This window comes from Pavona decussata, unplaced genomic scaffold (genome assembly GCF_977016875.1).
Source record: "Pavona decussata unplaced genomic scaffold, jaPavDecu1.1 SCAFFOLD_156, whole genome shotgun sequence".
NCBI classification, from domain to species: Eukaryota; Metazoa; Cnidaria; class Anthozoa; order Scleractinia; family Agariciidae; genus Pavona; species Pavona decussata.
In genome coordinates, this window is record NW_028145568.1 from 3,689,380 (window position 1) to 3,701,393 (window position 12,014).

Consider the following 12,014-nt stretch of genomic DNA (forward strand, 5'->3'; position numbering starts at 1 on the left):
TAATAGTCCAATGCCATAATTCAATTTTCATGATGTAGCTTGTGTTGTTACACCTGAAAGACGCAACCGAACTGCGATTGGAAACCTGAGTTTCTTGAATGCTACCAGGTTCTCGACGAACAATTTGGATGCCACTTAATTAGGCAACTTTCTCTTTTCAGTCGTTAAATTTTCAGCCGATAGAGAAACGCAACATTGCATATGATGACAGTGCTACAGTGCATGCCTGTTAAATGTAGTTGGCACAAAGATTTGAGTCTGTGGATAAAATCCTAAATTTTCATCAATCAAATGAAAACTATTCAGCTTTACGTAAGGGTGGTGCAGTTTATTGTCTTTATTTTACAATATTTTTGAAACCAAACCCCCTTACGCAAACTTCTTTTACATATCTTTCTTTGTCACCTATTCAAATGGCGCATCAGTTGCAATCGTGAAGTTGAGGTGGGTCGGTGGATTTTCTTGCATGAAGAGAACTGACTAAAAACGTGAGTGCAGTGTTACACAGCAACAATTTGCTTTATAAACTGTTTGATATTCTCTGGAGATTTTCAGCGTTTTTTAAGCAATGACTTTCTTGTAGCACCATGCGTTATACTTCTTTTTCTTATCAATTAAATGTCGGCCCGCGATGATTCCTATCTTATTTCCACAGCTTCGATGTTTTACTTGCATCGGGTAGCCAACTTTACCATGGAATAGCCAGCCATAACTAGAGAAACAAAATAAAATTGTAATAAGGGCCAAAGTTACATTTTTTTTTGTCCAAAGTGTGAAATCTAACTGCATTGTACTTTCTCAAAATTGTGATTAATAAGAAGACGAGTAAACAGTTTTGATTTGAAATGCTACACAGACAAACGACATGATAAAATAGAAGTTTTTGAATTAGATATAATTAATTAAATCAAACATCTATATATTACATCTATTCACCCTAGTACCCTTCAAGAGACTATGCCAGCTGGGGAATATACGCAGTAGAGTCCGATTGAGGCTATTTTGCATACAGCTCGTCGCCGGAGGTTTGCTTTTCCGCCATTACGAAATGTTTCAAAAATATCTTTAAAGAAACAGCATCTGTAATTGCTAGAGAAGGTTCCTAAATTAAAAATTCAGCTAACTTTCCGAAAATGAAGTCGATTCAAACAGATTAAAACAGCTTGCTGACGATATTGTTTTAAAGTGCTTCTCATCAACGCGAGCATGCGTCTGTGTGGCATAGTCCCTTTGAGCGTTAATTTTTTAACTTGGGGCAACAGCATGTCATGGTTATGTTTACGTAGGTTTCTCTGTCCCTGTTCTGGAGGATGATAATGTAAGAGTTCGGGTGCCTGGTAAACTTGATTCATAGGCTGCGTTCGACTGACCTTATTCCGGAAATAAGAATAAGCGGAATAGCTGTCAAATCAGTCTCATTCTAAGTAATTTGGAAAGCCATTTCTGAAAACTTACCCTGACACATGATAATTTTTAAAAGAGCCATCTCGTACTCCATTAACTCCTAAACGTCTTATGAGGGATTTCTTGTCAGCGTTGTATGTAATCCTATTCCGGAATAGGGTCAATCAAACGGATCCATAGTCTTTCTTTCCTAACACTTTTATCATCCTTGATGTGAGTGGATTTACTTTTTTCTTCCCTTGAACCAGGTGGTCACAAAGCCTATCTTGAAAGGGCCGTAAATTACTAAAACTTCTGGCATTAAAAATCTGGAAATTTCAAATGAAAATAAAATAACAAAAAAATCCCTTAACCTTGGGATATAAACGCGTATAATTTTTTTTTGCCGTTATACCTTTTCTTATCTCCTATCAACTTAACGGCAATCAGCAAAACCCGGAGTGATCAAAGTCAATGGTGCCACTCTCCTTTGGGACTTATGACTCATGGCAGGGTGTCAAGGTAAAGTTTCCGAACTCGTGTTTAGAAATTTAAGTTGATGAGTGTCATCACCCTCTTTCCGTATATATAGATATTAAAATGTGCCTTACTTGCAGTATTCTAGTCCATCTTTCCAAGCGGCAGTCAGTTGACCGAAAGAGGCTAAGGTCGCTCCAATCATTCTACAAATTCGCTCGGCTTCATAATAGTTCAGTTAGTATCGAGAAGTACTCACAGCGAAAACGTCTTGTACGGGATTCGTTTGTTTGATCTGAGAAAAATCTGAAAATAAACAAAAATATTAATACTATTTTGGAGTGGGCATTGTCTACGTTGTATGTTGTTGACTACGAAAACCTTTTCGAAGGTTTATCAAACATCTTCAGAGTAAACTTAACTATGAAATGTAAAACCACAGGTAGAGACCCTCGTTTTGCTTTAAGCGTCACACGATCAACATGATCAACAGTCACCAACATGGCTCTCACATTGGATTTTACTCCAAACTAGAATTGTTTGAAAACATCAATGATTGGGAATTTATTTTTTTACTCGTATTTTGTGAATTAATTGTAGTATCTTAACATATCACACGAATTAGAAGGATTATATTATGATGGTTGTTCGTGGGGTATTTTGCGGTGTGTTCCATGGTCTTCTCCGTACCGCCATTTTGAATATGTCAAAGGCCCTGGAAATGAGGTTGACGAGTAACCTTTCGGTAAATAAAAAATACCGATATACGAAGCAGGTTTTTACCTACCTATCTTGCTATGTTCAACTAAATTATAACTTGTGGGGACCCTTTACTACTAAATGTTGCTGAACGAAGCTGGGGTCATCAGAAACTTTGGCACAACACTTTTTATTGACATTTCACACTGTTATCACACGCTATTCATCCGTAAAAAGATGAAACACACATAGCTTATGAAACCTTGGAATGAGTTCATATTACTTATCCTTCAATATTTCACCCACTTATCAGCAATTTTCAGTCAACCAACCAGGCGCTGATAAAAAAAATGTTATTGATACGATCAATCGAAAGCCTCACGGGCGAGGCATTCACTCGCCTTCTCCTTCTTCTCCTCTGAGTTTGTAGAACAGGCTCATTAACTAATTGATTTAGTTGGGTATAAAAGCTCCATGTTAAACTTACCGAAATTGCATTGCCTGTCAATATAAGGCAGTGTTGTGACGTCCAGGGGACAGTTACATGTAAACATACCCAAGGCCGGTCCGTTGACACATGATCCGCCATTACGGCAGGGGAACGAAAGGCACGGGGACAACTTGAAGAGCGACTATAAAAAAGGTAATTTCAATTCACCGTTTAATTCCAGGTGGCCAGCCTTGAAAGTAGTATAGTAGCGACCACGGTCTCCTCTTATTTTGAGGGGGGAATCTCATTAACTTGACGAGGGATAAATTAACACCGATGACTTTATCGTCTATTGTTTTGATCTCATTAACGTGACATTAATTATAATAGGATGATGTAATGTTTTATTTTAGCATTACCAACAGCTTATGAACCGGTTTGACAGGTTTGAGGGGCAGGTTTGGTGGAGGCAAACTCGGATGGAGTTACTTTTATTCATTTAAAATCTCCGATATCTAAATCTTTTTTCGTTCGTCTGATCATTTCTATTACCTGAAGCTGTCTATTGTTTTTGTTAAATAGAAGACGTTTAAAGGTTATCTCATGGGCTTATGGGCTTTTCCGTAGAGTGTATGCAAATGTAGCTTTGGATTCGGTTCAAGGCGTGCTTACGTACTTAATTATTGGCCAAAAAAAGGGCTATTCAAGAGTGTTAGTCTCCAATCTGATAGCCACAAGCGCGTTGACCCCAGATAACGAAAATCAAACATAATCAACTTTACGGTGATAAACATATTGTGAAATCTCTCTATGTGTTTAGTTTGTTCGCGCTATTATCAACATGCACAATTTAGCAGCAAGGAATTAATGAAACGGAAAACAAGTTTTCTATTATCTAGGTGATTCTATCGACATCTCCTTCAAAAACCTGTCAAACCGGGGATACCGACCATAACTGCCATAAGATAAAAAATAGAACATGACATCATTCATGAACCTGTCAAACTGTTTCATAAGCTTTTGGTAAGGCTAAAATAAAACATGACATATCCTATTATAATTAATGTCACATTAATGAGAATCCACCGCAATTTAGTCATAAGATCAAGACAACAGGCGATGACGTCATTGGCCTTAATTTATTCCCCGTCAAGTTATTGAGATTCCCCCTCCAAAAAGAGGAAACCGTAGTCGCCACCATACTACTCTTGAATTGTGTCATACCACCGGCTCTAACTTTTGAATCTGTTGATAAAATTTAATACTGAGATTCCATTATTTAAGAAGAAGATTAAATCAGCCCAGCAGTACTTTCCAGTGGTGCTGTGGTTCATAAGAATTTCCTAGATTATTATTATACCTGTAAGCAACATACACGTATAAAAATATTGTCATATCCTATTCCAACTGAACCACAACCACATCCTGCATACTGCTAGAGGATTGGAATGTTGTTTATCCCATGAACCTAGTTTAATGGCTTTAGCTCCCACGAGTCCCCTATAGCTCAGTGATAGAGCAACCGAATTAGTAATCGGAAGGTCTTAGGTTGAAGTTCTGATAGGAGCACTCGGATTTTTTTCCGAGTATGCCTGTGTCACTAACTGAATAATACATCATTCTCAAGTATGCATTTGTTTACAACTTGAGAAAGCGAAACGGAGACTATTTTTAAAAGTGCCAAACTAGAGCTAGATATTAAATATTATTTAGAAAATAATTAAGAGAATAGTTCGTCACCTCACTGAGATGTAATAATAAAAGTATTTATATTATTGTACATATCTAGTTCAGTTACCTTACCTCCTCTATCATGCCATAGTAGGCAAATCCTTATCTTTCTTGCAGATTTTCTGGGTTGAGTTTCCTTTCTGAGTTGCTCAGCTCACATTCGTACAAGCCTTGCCTTTCGGATCCACCAAAGTTGAAAGAAAGGCAGTTTTTCTTTGCAGACTTTACACACAAAAACGAACAGTCTAAGAAATCTTGTGTAAGATGCCGCTCAGTCAGATTTCCAAAAAGCGACTTCCCTTCAAGTTTGTAGAACTTAGCTTCATGTAAATCGCTGTGAACAGACGACGCCCGTGAAAAATACAGGGCTAGGCAGATGATAGACAGCGCGCGGGAACCACTCATAGAAGCCATTTTGACTGAGCCTGAACCTTGCAACTGTGACCGAATAAAAGATATAAAATTTGAGTAATCATGCAATGTACCTTCATAGATATATTCCTCGATTGCCAGTACTTTTACAAGTAATTTTAATTGTGTATTGGTAAGAATTGTTGTTCCTTTGTTTATTTGCCTTTTCTAATTACGTCTCAAATTATCTGGGTATACAAGGTCCTTAGTACAAACAGGAGTCCATTACCACGAGCGCACAATTTCCTCAGACTCGTGTGACGGCGTTTGTACAGACCTACCTATTTTTAAATAATAGTTCCCAGAAATTCAGTCTCCTACAGGAGGCTTTCTGACAAGTCTCAAACTTTGAATAATCCTCAGGTGAACGGGAATTTAAATTTTCCCTGGAAATAGTATTCCCATGGGTATCTAAAAATAGACCGATCGGTGAAAACGCCGTAGGAAAGGCTTAAGTAAAGTAAGCTCCTAGTAATCGGCTCTTGGTACAAAGTAAATCTGCCATAACTGCTAGACCCTGATCGTTAAACAATTTTCTGTATTTTATCTTTTAGTGATAACACGGCAAAGAGGGAAAAATACTTTCCATTTCGTTTAGAAGTATCATTTTTGTCTAAATGACGATTCCTATTTTTAATTTTAAAAAAGCGTCATAGTTGTGTCGAGGATTATCTGAAAGCTGGGCAATCCTACCTAACTACACCAGACGTATGTAGAGCCAATTTCAACATGGTGATGAGGTACAAGAATACTACGAGTTATTAAAAAAGTACTAAAATACTGAAAACTGTGGAAGAATTATGATGCTGAGTCGAATTAGAAAAAGTGAGAACAATTTTCAAAATACGCTTGAAGCACGAAATCCATTCAAGACCCTATCGCTTAATAACTGAGTTTGCTCCCTCACATCTGAAATTTCTCCCCAGCTGAAATGCATCTAATCTAATAGCAGAAATGTAGCAATAAATTTTTAAAGGCCTTACCTCTCAAAAATACTTGTAAAAAGTCTGTCGATTTTGGCTCGCCTTTTAGTCTTACATTAATTTAGCACAAGGAATCATTTTAGTCTGAGTCCACCAGAATTACCACTTGAATGTTTTTGTTTGATAATGCAAGCAGCAAAATTGCTAGCTTCATACTTGTTTTATTTTCTTTAAAATACTTGTTTTTTTGTCTGGTGACTTGGCAACCAGGTTTTCTTATATACAAATAATTATTTAACATTGTCTTCGCGTTCTAAAATAAAAACATTGTCATTATATAAAATTTAATTTTTTTTGTATAAGCAAATTTATTGACTGCTAAAACCATAGCGGAGAGCCTAGCGGGAGCCTGGGCTTTCCTGAATGAGGTTTGAGAAGTATAACATATGTTAAAAAATAATTACAGAGCGAGCTGAAGTCGACTAGATTTAACCGAATCTGGAAACTAGTAAAACTTATGGCATGATGTTAAATTCGTTACGTTGGTGAAATTGATGCCGTAAGTCGAAAACCATTGCTATAATGCAATTGGAATCGAAAAACAAATTAAGTTTTTGACTTTTCAAAATCAATTACACCTCTCTCATTTTTCTCGGTTCTGCGAAACAATTGACAATAGGAAAATCAGTCAAAGTTAAAAAAATAATAATAATAACCGTTAATAAATTAAAATCAAAGAACAAGCGATCCCGAGCACAAAGAAAGAAGTATGATTAAATGAGTACTTTAGCAAAGTCGATCTAAAACATGGCTAAGGCGTAGTAAAAACCGATACAAATTGCCAATAACTGCTGAGTGGAAATTTCCTACAGCACAAGTTAGAATAACCATGTACATAGTTACAGTTTGTCAATTAATCAGTATTGAATGGTGTCGAACAACTGAGCGATATATATTTTGCCGAACACCCATCACTTTTCTTAAATTCTCCGTTAATCGATAATATATATCGACCGAGTACAGTTGAGGATCGCTTTACGGACACCCTTTTAATACAGACATTTCCCTTAAAATTAACCCGCTTGATATGAATTTAGGACGAAACTCCGTAACACTGACACCTTTTCCGGTCACAACGGGGTTTGACTGTGAAAATTATAAACAAAAGTATCAGCGGTTACTACTGAAATGGTCATCACTCATGAACAATACAAAGACCTGTAGAAAAAGAGTAGCAACAACAACAATAACAACAATCTTACGTTATATTAAAGTGTTTTTAATAACTTACAAAAAATAAGCAAATTGACATCAATCCGTTAAAAACAAGATTTGTATGAAAGATTGCTTAGGGTAACCATCTTAAGTATTGATTGCCGTTTCTATGTTACGCCTCATTAACAAATGGAAAGTTTTTTTTTTTCAGCGACAGTTCAAAACTTCGTCGAAACCTCATCAACTCGTGGATAAATAATTAGTAAGAATCAGCTATTTAAATCGGTTCTGGTATTCGAGTTTCGTACTTTCCCGAAGCGGCGAAGAAAGTAATGTGCGCTAAACTAGGTTGCTAAAAGGATAGGCTAATTCTCAAGACGAAAAAGGTTTAATAGCTTGATAAATATATGCAGCGCAAAGGAACAATTAAACAAGCAAACAAGAGAACGTTTAAATGCTTGTCACAATTTACATTTTGTCCACAAGTTACCTTAACAATGGCGTCATGATGACACAGAAACGTCGGTTTTTATCGTTCGTTTTTGCTTGTAAAACTGAAGATGCGAATCAAAGATAACTGAACGAAGGTCAAAAGTAGGAATCCTACGCTAATGATTTCAATTTTGTATCTCAGGATCCTTGAAATATAGAAACTATGAAAGCAACTGACATGTTTAATATGTGTATAAAAAGAAATAATAGATACATGGTCACCTTTCCCACGCCCACGCCCTTTCACGAGCCTGCTTATGTCAATCAAGTGTCAATGGATTAGCCGAATCCACAAATCACGAAACGGAACAAAGTGAAATCATTACGACAAGCAAGCCGGGTTGAGTTTTAGTGCAAGCCTTGTATTCTGCTGATACTAAATTGCCAATCATCCACATTCTTGGAAGGTTCCAAGAACTTGCACATTTCGGGTTTTTTTTTAAGGCCTTACGGTTGGCTTTCACAACAGAACGAAGGAAGCGCTAGCGTGCCTTTTGCTGTTGTACGGTGGAACCATTTCAGGTACACGAATTTTGCTAATTCTGTTTATTGAAAACATACTTAATGTTATGAAAGAGAACGCTTGTAAATGTTCTGCTTTGACTAAATACACCATACCCTTTAAGCAATTACAGCTCAAAAACTTCTTAGAACAGAGTGCCTCAAAGTTTAATGTCACCCATTCTCCTTCTTTTGACTGACCTCATCTTTTGTTACTAAGAGAGGTCAACATTATTCAGGTCATGTCTTCCTGTGCACATAAATATCAGGGACATATATAGCAGCTTTTTTCTACAAAAAAAAATACATAGCATTTGGTATGCTATGGTGAGGGTTTCTCCTTACGTACAAAAGTGATCGTAATTGCTGAATCCTTTTAGTTTTTTTATGGGAATCGGCACGAACGACAAATTAAACTAGTCTATCCACACCAAAGATAGTAAAGTTTCTCTTCTTTGACCCCAAAGTGGGGTCACAGAAGAGACCATTGCACTGCAAGGTCAGGAACATTGAAGCTAACATTTATCTTTTTAACCTTGAATGTTTGCATTATAACTAGGTAACATTCAATGAAGGATGAAAAGCACTAAGGGTTGTGGATGATATCCATTAGGCAAAATTTCGGTAGGGGGTTTTACTTTTAAAAGCGTTTCTGATAATATCTCGGATGTTTGGAAGCCAACCCATCAAATCTTAATAGGGGAACTGTAATTGGGCGTTTTATTCAATAGATTGCCTTTTTGTGGCAGTATCACAAGTATCACATACTGTGTCTCCCAATAACATGTGGACTCTGACGGTTCAAGATTAAACTAACCCCTGACGTCAATCAGTGAAGTGGAAACCTTAGAAAACAAACGAAGGTCGTGTTCAATTGTTGTGTTTGGCAGATTTTATTCTTCTTTGTCCGTTTCGGTAGTTTTGCGGTCAGTCGGTTGACGTCGTAATTATGATTGAGGGTAGTAGAGCACGCAAATGGTCAATTGGGTTTTGAAGTTCAGAGTTTGAAAGGCGTACTAAGTTAAAAAATGTCAAAGCTGTTTTCTGTGTCCTCGTTTTCTTATCACTATCAGCGCAACACTAGCTGATTTTAGCCCTTCGTGATTACCGAAACCTCTTTCGTGTCACTTCTAAGAAACTGATTTGAAAAGTAATTAGCATTTGCAATTTATATGGATATGAGTTGGTTATTTCGGATAACATCTATTGTATATTATACAAAAAGCCTTGTTTGTCAGAAATAGTTGGATGACACTAAGTGCCTAGTGTTTAAGATTTTTCAATCAAGTGCAATCATTGATGTAGATACAAAATGTTTTAAGGGCTGTTCAAAGTAATTAACATTTCTGTCCCGGCAATTTATATGGAAAAGATTGCATGGGTTATTATTTCGGATAATGTCTATTTTCTAAGAAACAAAGCATGTCATTTGCCAGAAACAGTTGCCGGTGGCGCCAGTGCACTCAATTAGTCTTCCATTGCTCAACCTATTGCTTTGGTTATTCGTGCCGCACTTGTTGATGCTGAAACAACATGTTCAAGGGACCTGCCCATGATAATTTGGCGTATCGTCGTCGTTATTAAAGAGATTTAGAATCTAGTTTACGGCACTAAAGGCAAACGTCAGATTCGTGTTTATGTCTATGTTTTCTTCATAGATGAGAATAATGCAAAACAATTCTGGCCTTTGATGCTAATGCAAAACTTGCACTCAATTCTGCCGAGAAACTGAGAACAGCAAGGAACAAATATAGGATAAGTATGGTCATGTGGTTATTTCTGCGAACAACAACAACAACAACAACATTAACTTAATTTTTACAAAACTGAAAAAAGGCCTTTGTAGCCCGCCTTTTGCCGTTTGTCGCAAACGTAATTCTAAAGGCTGGTTTCCATATGATCGCGGATCGATCGCAATAAGGTCTGCGATCGTCTGCGATCATATGGAAACTACTTCTGCGATGCGAACGCGATCGCAGAAGATAGAACCATGTTCTATCTAAAGGCTGGTTTCCATATGATCGCAGACGATCGCAGACCTTATTGCGATCTGCGATCTGCGATCCGCGATCATATGGAAACCAGCCTTAAATATCTCTATTGAATGGTTATAAACTCGTTGAACACTCTCCGACTGCCACAGTAGTTTTCGCAATAATCTCTAAAATATAATACTTTAACGGGTGCTAATTCAGTGGAAATGACTTTGCCAGACTGACCTTTAGCAAAAATGATCGCCCAGCCACCTTTGTTTGAGTTTTTGTTTTTAATAGTGATCACATTTCCTTCATTTTTGTGAAAACATTTCTAATATGGTTAATGAGAATTAAGTACTGGTACTTTTTTTCATCTTTACTAGACTGATCGTTTGACAATTTATCTTTGTTGTTGGGTGAGGTCTCTATTCAATATTTAATTACCGTGAACTTGTAACAACAGTTACGCTACATTCTATACAATAGCATCACCAGTAACTGAAATGGTTAATACTTGAGTAAGACAAACGATCTGTGGAAAAAGCAACAACAACAATTGATTTCAAATTGCTTCTCCGCGATTTTCCTTCGAAGATGAGATTCTACTCATTTTTGTTTTCTCTGTGAAAATTTTTAGGCTCATAAAATATATTTTCTGTAGCGAAAAACTACCTGAGAGGCTGAAACACATGCACTTTCTTTTCTACATGCAAAATCTCTTTGTTAGGAGCAGGTAAACGCCCCATGAGCTATAATAATTTCATAACTGCGACAACGTTATCACCTTAAGATAGCAAATAATCGAGTTTAGTTTAGACAAGGTACTATTCTAAGCACTTTGATACTTACACACAACGCTGGAGTAAGATTTAGGCTGTGCACAAATATCCACTGTGTGTAAAGGTAAGCTGTGTTCAGTTTACATTTAATTTAGATGCATGTATCGTGTTAAAAATAGATCCACTATAGGCAAGGTTAACCGAAACAGCGTTTAATATCTCTTATAGCACAAATAAAACGAAATGCAGTCCACAAGTTGAACAACGTCATCGACTGATCGCAACACCGTGAACTCTGTTTTGTTATTCAATAAACAGAACCTTAATTTCCAGTGTCTTGTCAGAGCTGAAAGCTTCCCTTTGATTTAGCAGTTATTTAAAATGGCTTTAATGATGGTTAAATATGGCGTTGTATCCAGTACAATAACAAAGGTAACAAGAGACAAAATTTAAAGGAAAGAGAAAAAATAGATGGTCGATCAAAAAGGAAGAATCATACGTTACTCGGGAAAAACTTTATGCAGACTGGTCAAAATGAGTTCGCCTGTCCACAAATTGCTTTAGCGAAGCGGCGAAGAAACTGTGCTAAGCTCAGTTGCTAAGAGGGACTGACTAGATCAGTAATCGCAGCAGAAAGAAGTTCAACGGTTTCATAAATATATGTACCACAAGAAAACACGCAAACAACAGAAGTTAATGAAAGATGTAAAACACCCAAATAGAAGCAAAGAAATGACAGCTAAGGACTTGTGGGGTAAACAAAAGTAAAAGACTAGCAATCTCACCCTTATAACTGACATTTACATGCCTAAAATATAGAAACGAAAATGGGAAAATGTCAATCAAGTGTAAAAACAGAATCCAACTACGCAAGAAAAATAATAGAAGAAAGCAAAATGAGTGAAATCACTGACTAAGACAAGCAAATTCCAGTGGGAGCTAATTCTGACAATTGACCTTTTGCGATGGTGATTTTATATTTTTATGCCAACCAGCT

The 12,014-nt window shown here is 36.8% G+C and overlaps 1 long non-coding RNA gene across 1 annotated transcript; it reads right to left on the minus strand.

The window, feature by feature from the left end:
* Positions 1-526: 526 nt before the first annotated feature.
* LOC146465379 (uncharacterized) lies at positions 527-5,211 on the minus strand. The gene is made up of 4 exons (XR_014868320.1): positions 4,793-5,211; positions 3,047-3,191; positions 1,995-2,166; positions 527-712 (listed from the first exon to the last, which is right to left on the minus strand). It is a non-coding gene; the product is annotated as an uncharacterized LOC146465379 (long non-coding RNA).
* Positions 5,212-12,014: the final 6,803 nt, after the last annotated feature.